An 8,984-nucleotide genomic window follows, 5' to 3' on the forward strand; every position below is an offset into this window, starting at 1 on the left:
GGCCCCGAGCACCAGCGGTCAGCCACGGAGGGTGCTGGATCATCCATACTTCCATAGCTCCAGAGCTCCATAGCCCCGGAGCTCCATAGCCCCGGAGCTCCATAGCTCCATAGCCCCGGAGCTCCATAGCTCCATACTTCCATAGCCCCGGAGCTCCATACTTCCATAGCCCCAGAGCTCCATAGCTCCAGACTTCCATAGCTCCATACTTCCATAGCTCCATAGCTCCATAGCTCCATACTTCCATAGCTCCAGCCGCGGAGGGTGCTGGCTGGTGGCTCCATAGCTCCATACTTCCATAGCTCCAGTCAGAGAGTTGGCGAAAATTGCACTAAGTGCGAAAGCCCATTCATTTACAAGGGCGTGTCCGCCAGGCGGCGACATTTCCCCGTTACCGGTGGCTGCGCGGCGGGTGAGTGACAGAGCTTATCCGAGCGGCTGGAACTCTGCGCCGGCGTGGTCGAGCGTGAGGCCTCGGCCCTTTGGCTGCCTGGTACCTAAAACACTTCCATTGATCCAGCCACGGAGGGTGCTGGCTGGTGGCTCCATACCTCCATAGCTCCATACCTCCAGAGCTCCAGAGCTCCATAGCACCAGAGCTCCATAGCTCCATAGCACCAGAGCTCCATAGCACCAGAGCTCCATAGCTCCATAGCACCAGAGCTCCATAGCTCCATAGCACCAGAGCTCCATAGCTCCATAGCACCAGAGCTCCATAGCACCAGAGCTCCATAGCTCCAGCCTGGGTGGCTGGTGGCTCCATAGCTCCATACTTCCATAGCTCCAGTCAGAGAGTTGGCGAAAATTGCACTAAGTGCGAAAGCCCATTCATTTACAAGGGCGTGTCCGCCAGGCGGCGACATTTCCCCGTTACCGGTGGCTGCGCGGCGGGTGAGTGACAGAGCTTATCCGAGCGGCTGGAACTCTGCGCCGGCGTGGTCGAGCGTGAGGCCTCGGCCCTTTGGCTGCCTGGTACCTAAAACACTTCCATTGATCCAGCCACGGAGGGTGCTGGCTGGTGGCTCCATACCTCCATAGCTCCATACCTCCAGAGCTCCAGAGCTCCATAGCACCAGAGCTCCATAGCTCCATAGCACCAGAGCTCCATAGCACCAGAGCTCCATAGCTCCATAGCACCAGAGCTCCATAGCTCCATAGCACCAGAGCTCCATAGCTCCATAGCACCAGAGCTCCATAGCACCAGAGCTCCATAGCTCCATAGCACCAGAGCTCCATAGCTCCATAGCACCAGAGCTCCATAGCTCCATAGCACCAGAGCTCCATAGCTCCATAGCACCAGAGCTCCATAGCTCCATAGCTCCAGGGCTCCATAGCTCCAGGGCTCCATAGCTCCATAGCTCCAGGGCTCCATAGCTCCAGGGCTCCAGGGCTCCATAGCTCCATACCTCCAGAGCTCCATAGCTCCATACTTCCAGAGCTCCATAGCTCCATAGCGCCATACTTCCATAGCTCCATAGCTCCATACTTCCATAGCACCAGAGCTCCATACCTCCAGAGCTCCATAGCTCCAGCCTGGGTGGCTGGTGGCTCCATAGCTCCATACTTCCATAGCTCCAGTCAGAGAGTTGGCGAAAATTGCACTAAGTGCGAAAGCCCATTCATTTACAACGGCGTGTCCACAAGGCGGCGACATTTCCCCGTTACCGGTGGCTGCGCGGCGGGTGAGTGACAGAGCTTATCCGAGCGGCTGGAACTCTGCGCCGGCGTGGTCGAGCGTGAGGCCTCGGCCCTTTGGCTGCCTGGTACCTAAAACACTTCCATTGATCCAGCCTCGGAGGGTGCTGGCTGGTGGCTCCATACCTCCATAGCTCCATACCTCCAGAGCTCCAGAGCTCCATAGCACCAGAGCTCCATAGCTCCATAGCACCAGAGCTCCATAGCTCCATAGCACCAGAGCTCCATAGCTCCATAGCACCAGAGCTCCATAGCTCCATAGCACCAGAGCTCCATAGCTCCATAGCACCAGAGCTCCATAGCACCAGAGCTCCATAGCTCCATGGCTTCAGAGCTCCATAGCTCCATAGCACCAGAGCTCCATAGCTCCAGGGCTCCATAGCTCCATACCTCCAGAGCTCCATACCTCCAGAGCTCCATACCTCCAGAGCTCCATAGCTCCATAGCACCAGAGCTCCATAGCTCCATAGCACCAGAGCTCCATAGCACCAGAGCTCCATACCTCCAGAGCTCCATAGCTCCAGCCTGGGTGGCTGGTGGCTCCATAGCTCCATACTTCCATAGCTCCAGTCAGAGAGTTGGCGAAAATTGCACTAAGTGCGAAAGCCCATTCATTTACAAGGGCGTGTCCGCCAGGCGGCGACATTTCCCCGTTACCGGTGGCTGCGCGGCGGGTGAGTGACAGAGCTTATCCGAGCGGCTGGAACTCTGCGCCGGCGTGGTCGAGCGTGAGGCCTCGGCCCTTTGGCTGCCTGGTACCTAAAACACTTCCATTGATCCAGCCACGGAGGGTGCTGGCTGGTGGCTCCATACCTCCATAGCTCCATACCTCCAGAGCTCCAGAGCTCCATAGCACCAGAGCTCCATAGCTCCATAGCACCAGAGCTCCATAGCACCAGAGCTCCATAGCTCCATAGCACCAGAGCTCCATAGCTCCATAGCACCAGAGCTCCATAGCTCCATAGCACCAGAGCTCCATAGCACCAGAGCTCCATAGCTCCATAGCACCAGAGCTCCATAGCTCCATAGCACCAGAGCTCCATAGCTCCATAGCACCAGAGCTCCATAGCTCCATAGCACCAGAGCTCCATAGCTCCATAGCTCCAGGGCTCCATAGCTCCAGGGCTCCATAGCTCCATAGCTCCAGGGCTCCATAGCTCCAGGGCTCCAGGGCTCCATAGCTCCATACCTCCAGAGCTCCATAGCTCCATACTTCCAGAGCTCCATAGCTCCATAGCGCCATACTTCCATAGCTCCATAGCTCCATACTTCCATAGCACCAGAGCTCCATACCTCCAGAGCTCCATAGCTCCAGCCTGGGTGGCTGGTGGCTCCATAGCTCCATACTTCCATAGCTCCAGTCAGAGAGTTGGCGAAAATTGCACTAAGTGCGAAAGCCCATTCATTTACAACGGCGTGTCCACAAGGCGGCGACATTTCCCCGTTACCGGTGGCTGCGCGGCGGGTGAGTGACAGAGCTTATCCGAGCGGCTGGAACTCTGCGCCGGCGTGGTCGAGCGTGAGGCCTCGGCCCTTTGGCTGCCTGGTACCTAAAACACTTCCATTGATCCAGCCTCGGAGGGTGCTGGCTGGTGGCTCCATACCTCCATAGCTCCATACCTCCAGAGCTCCAGAGCTCCATAGCACCAGAGCTCCATAGCTCCATAGCACCAGAGCTCCATAGCTCCATAGCACCAGAGCTCCATAGCTCCATAGCACCAGAGCTCCATAGCTCCATAGCACCAGAGCTCCATAGCTCCATAGCACCAGAGCTCCATAGCTCCATAGCACCAGAGCTCCATAGCTCCATAGCACCAGAGCTCCATAGCTCCATAGCACCAGAGCTCCATAGCTCCATAGCACCAGAGCTCCATAGCTCCATAGCACCAGAGCTCCATACTTCCATAGCTCCATACTTCCATAGCACCAGAGCTCCATAGCTCCATAGCACCAGAGCTCCATACTTCCATAGCTCCATACTTCCATAGCACCAGAGCTCCATACTTCCATAGCACCAGAGCTCCATACTTCCATAGCACCAGAGCTCCATACTTCCATAGCACCAGAGCTCCATACCTCCAGAGCTCCATAGCTCCAGCCTGGGTGGCTGGTGGCTCCATAGCTCCATACTTCCATAGCTCCAGTCAGAGAGTTGGCGAAAATTGCACTAAGTGCGAAAGCCCATTCATTTACAAGGGCGTGTCCACAAGGCGGCGACATTTCCCCGTTACCGGTGGCTGCGCGGCAGGAGAGTGACATAGCTTATCCGAGCGGCTGGAACTCTGCGCCGGCGTGGTCGAACGGCTGGCCTCGGTAGTTGAGGTACCAGGGGTGGGCCGGGGAGCTCCAGGCGGGTCTTGTGAGAGAGTGAAGCCGAGCGGCTGGAACTCTGGGCCGGCCTGGTCGAGCGGCTGGCCTCGGTAGTTGAGGTACCAGGGGCGGGCTTGGGAGCTCCAGGCGGGGCTTGTGAGAGAGTGAAGCCGAGCGGCTGGAACTCTGGGCCGGCGTGGTTGAGCCACGGAGGGTGCTGGCTGGTGGCTCCATAGCTCCATAGCTCCATAGCTCCATAGCTCCATAGCTCCATAGCTCCATACTTCCATAGCTCCATACTTCCATAGCTCCAGACTTCCATAGCTCCATAGCTCCAGAGCTCCAGAGCTCCATAACTCCATACTTCCATAGATCCATAGCTCCATAGCTCCATACTTCCATAGCTCCATACTTCCATAGCTCCAGAGCTCCAGAGCCCCAGAGCTCCATAGCTCCAGAGCTCCAGAGCTCCATAGCTCCAGAGCTCCAGCCTGTCTGGTGGCTCCATAGCTCCATAGCTCCATACTTGCAGCCACGGAGCTGGCGAAAATTGCACTAAGTGCGAAAGCCCATTCATTTACAACGGCGTGTCCACAAGGCGGCGACATTTCCCCGTTACCGGTGGCTGCTTAGCGGGAGAGTGACAGAGCTTATCCGAGCGGCTGGAACTCTGGGCCGGCCTGGTCGAGCGGCTGGCCTCGGTAGTTGAGGTACCAGGGGTGGGCTGGGGAGCTCCAGGCGGGGCTTTTGAGAGAGTGAAGCCGAGCGGCTGGAACTCTGGGCCGGCGTGGTTGAGCCACGGAGGGTGCTGGCTGGTGGCTCCATAGCTCCAGAGCTCCATACTTCCATAGCTCCATAGCTCCATACTTCCATAGCTCCATAGCTCCATACTTCCATAGCCCCAGAGCTCCATAGCTCCATAGCTCCATAGCTCCAGAGCTCCATAGCACCATACCTCCATACCTCCAGAGCTCCATAGCTCCATACTTCCATAGCTCCATACCTCCATACTTCCATAGCTGCAGAGCACCAGAGCTCCATAGCTCCATAGCTTCAGAGCTCCATAGCACCATACCTCCATACCTCCAGAGCTCCATAGCTCCATACTTCCATAGCTCCAGAGCTCCATAGCTCCATACTTCCATAGCTCCATAGCTCCATAGCTCCAGGCACGGAGGGTGCTGGAGCTCCACACTTCCATAGCCACGGGGGGTGCTGGAGCTCCACACTTCCATAGGCACGGAGGGTGCTGGAGCTCCACACTTCCATAGGCACGGAGGGTGCTGGAGCTCCACACTTCCATAGGCAGGGAGGGTGCTGGAGCTCCACACTTCCATAGGCACGGAGGGTGCTGGAGCTCCACACTTCCTTAGGCGCGGAGGGTGCTGGAGCTCCACACTTCCATAGGCACGGAGGGTGCTGGAGCTCCACACTTCCATAGGCACGGAGGGTGCTGGAGCTCCACACTTCCATAGGCAGGGAGGGTGCTGGAGCTCCACACTTCCATAGGCAGGGAGGGTGCTGGAGCTCCACACTTCCATAGGCAGGGAGGGTGCTGGAGCTCCACACTTCCATAGGCAGGGAGGGTGCTGGAGCTCCACACTTCCATAGGCAGGGAGGGTGCTGGCACATCCACACTTCCATAGGCAGGGAGGGTGCTGGAGCTCCACACTTCCATAGGCAGGGAGGGTGCTGGAGCTCCACACTTCCATAGGCAGGGAGGGTGCTGGAGCTCCACACTTCCATAGGCAGGGAGAGTGCTGGAGCTCCACACTTCCATAGGCACGGAGGGTGCTGGAGCTCCACACTTCCATAGGCAGGGAGGGTGCTGGAGCTCCACACTTCCGTAGGCAGGGAGGGTGCTGGAGCTCCACACTTCCATAGGCATGGAGGGTGCTGGAGCTCCACACTTCCATAGGCAGGGAGGGTGCTGGAGCTCCACACTTCCATAGGCAGGGAGGGTGCTGGAGCTCCACACTTCCATAGGCAGGGAGGGTGCTGGAGCTCCACACTTCCATAGGCAGGGAGGGTGCTGGAGCTCCACACTTCCATAGGCAGGGAGGGTGCTGGAGCTCCACACTTCCATAGGCAGGGAGAGTGCTGGAGCTCCACACTTCCATAGGCACGGAGGGTGCTGGAGCTCCACACTTCCATAGGCAGGGAGGGTGCTGGAGCTCCACACTTCCATAGGCAGGGAGAGTGCTGGAGCTCCACACTTCCATAGGCACGGAGGGTGCTGGAGCTCCACACTTCCATAGGCAGGGAGGGTGCTGGAGCTCCACACTTCCGTAGGCAGGGAGGGTGCTGGAGCTCCACACTTCCATAGGCAGGGAGGGTGCTGGAGCTCCACACTTCCATAGGCAGGGAGGGTGCTGGAGCTCCACACTTCCATAGGCAGGGAGGGTGCTGGCACATCCACACTTCCAGCCACGGAGCATGCTGGCACTTCCACCTTGCTTGCTAAGTCGGCGTGATCTTGCCCAAAAAGTCCCTCCTCACCTCCAGCTGGAAGTGGAAAAAAATCCTCCACCTGCTTGGCCGAGGTTCTGGAAGCCAGCAGCTCGCAGAATGTTGCCAAAGTTTCACTGGAAGGAAAAGAAAAGAGAAGACCGAGTGCGCATTTCACCTACCGCCGAATGTCCACAAGAGGGAAGTGTCACTCCGTCGCAGAATCTGCGCCGACGCACTCGGCACCCTTCGAATTTATGGTGCCGGTGCGGGTGTTCTGGGTGCAAAAAGGCCGCCCAAGTGGTAGAAAAAAATCAGACTTCGTCTCTTAGGTCGAAATTAATGCCAAGTTTTGAAATGCGCTGGCAGGGGTGGACCAGGGCCCGTTAGAAGTGCTTAGCCGAGGTCCTGGAAGCCTAACCCGGCGTGATCTTGTGCAAAAAGCCGCTGCTGAGCTCCAGCTGGAAGTGTAAAAAGAACCGGGCTGGATCAAAAAAAGAACCGGGCGGCCCGTTAAAATTGCTTAGCCGAGGTCCTGGAACCCTAACCCGGCGTGATCTTGTGCAAAAAGCCGCTGCTGAGCTCCAGCTGGAAGTGTAAAAAGAACCGGGCTGGTTCAAAAAAAGAACCGGGCGACCCGTTAGAAGTGCTTAGCCGAGGTCCTGGAAGCCTAACCCGGCGTGATCTTGTGCAAAAAGCCGCTGCTGAGCTCCAGCTGGAAGTGGAAAAAGAACCGGGCTGGATCAAAAAAGAACCGGGCGACCCGTTAAAATTGCTTAGCCGAGGTCCTGGAAGCCTAACACGGCGTGATCTTGTGCAAAAAGCCGCTCCCGAGCTCCAGCTGGAAGTGTAAAAAGAACCAGGCTGGATAAAAAAAAAGAACCGGGCTGGATCAAAAAAAGAACCGGGCGACCCGTTAAAATTGCTTAGCCGAGGTCCTGGAAGCCTAACACGGCGTGATCTTGTGCAAAAAGCCGCTCCCGAGCTCCAGCTGGAAGTGTAAAAAGAACCGGGCTGGATAAAAAAAGAACCGGGCTGGATCAAAAAAGAACCGGGCGACCCGTTAAAATTGCTGAGCCGAGGTCCTGGAAGCCTAACACGGCGTGATCTTGTGCAAAAAGCCGCTCCCGAGCTCCAGCTGGAAGTGTAAAAAGAACCGGGCTGGATAAAAAAAAGAACCGGGCTGGATCAAAAAAAGAACCGGGCGACCCGTTAAAATTGCTTAGCCGAGGTCCTGGAAGCCTAACACGGCGTGATCTTGTGCAAAAAGCCGCTCCCGAGCTCCAGCTGGAAGTGTAAAAAGAACCGGGCTGGATAAAAAAAGAACCGGGCTGGATCAAAAAAGAACCGGGCGACCCGTTAAAATTGCTTAGCCGAGGTCCTGGAAGCCTAACACGGCGTGATCTTGTGCAAAAAGCCGCTCCCGAGCTCCAGCTGGAAGTGTAAAAAGAACCGGGCTGGATAAAAAAAGAACCGGGCTGGATCAAAAAAGAACCGGGCGACCCGTTAAAATTGCTGAGCCGAGGTCCTGGAAGCCTAACACGGCGTGATCTTGTGCAAAAAGCCGCTCCCGAGCTCCAGCTGGAAGTGTAAAAAGAACCGGGCTGGATAAAAAAAAGAACCGGGCTGGATCAAAAAAAGAACCGGGCGACCCGTTAAAATTGCTTAGCCGAGGTCCTGGAAGCCTAACACGGCGTGATCTTGTGCAAAAAGCCGCTGCCGAGCTCCAGCTGGAAGTGTAAAAAGAACCGGGCTGGATAAAAAAAGAACCGGGCTGGATCAAAAAAAGAACCGGGCGACCCGTTAAAATTGCTTAGCCGAGGTCCTGGAAGCCTAACACGGCGTGATCTTGTGCAAAAAGCCGCTCCCGAGCTCCAGCTGGAAGTGTAAAAAGAACCGGGCTGGATAAAAAAAGAACCGGGCTGGATCAAAAAAGAACCGGGCGACCCGTTAAAATTGCTTAGCCGAGGTCCTGGAAGCCTAACCCGGCGTGATCTTGTGCAAAAAGCCGCTCCCGAGCTCCAGCTGGAAGTGTAAAAAGAACCGGGCTGGATAAAAAAAAGAACCGGGCTGGATCAAAAAAGAACCGGGCGACCCGTTAAAATTGCTTAGCCGAGGTCCTGGAAGCCTAACACGGCGTGATCTTGTGCAAATAGCCGCTCCCGAGCTCCAGCTGGAAGTGTAAAAAGAACCAGGCTGGATAAAAAAAAGAACCGGGCTGGATCAAAAAAGAACCGGGCGACCCGTTAAAATTGCTTAGCCGAGGTCCTGGAAGCCTAACCCGGCGTGATCTTGTGCAAAAAGCCGCTCCCAAGCTCCAGCTGGAAGTGTAAAAAGAACCGGGCTGGATAAAAAAAAGAACCGGGCTGGATCAAAAAAGAACCGGGCGACCCGTTAAAATTGCTTAGCCGAGGTCCTGGAAGCCTAACACGGCGTGTTCTTGTGCAAAAAGCCGCTCCCGAGCTTCAGCTGGAAGTGTAAAAAGAACCGGGCTGGATAAAAAAAGAACCGGGCTGGATAAAAAAAAGAAC

This window comes from Syngnathus leptorhynchus, unplaced genomic scaffold (assembly GCF_054491065.1).
Source record: "Syngnathus leptorhynchus isolate UIUO unplaced genomic scaffold, UIUO_Slep HiC_scaffold_127, whole genome shotgun sequence".
Lineage (NCBI taxonomy): Eukaryota > Metazoa > Chordata > Actinopteri > Syngnathiformes > Syngnathidae > Syngnathus > Syngnathus leptorhynchus.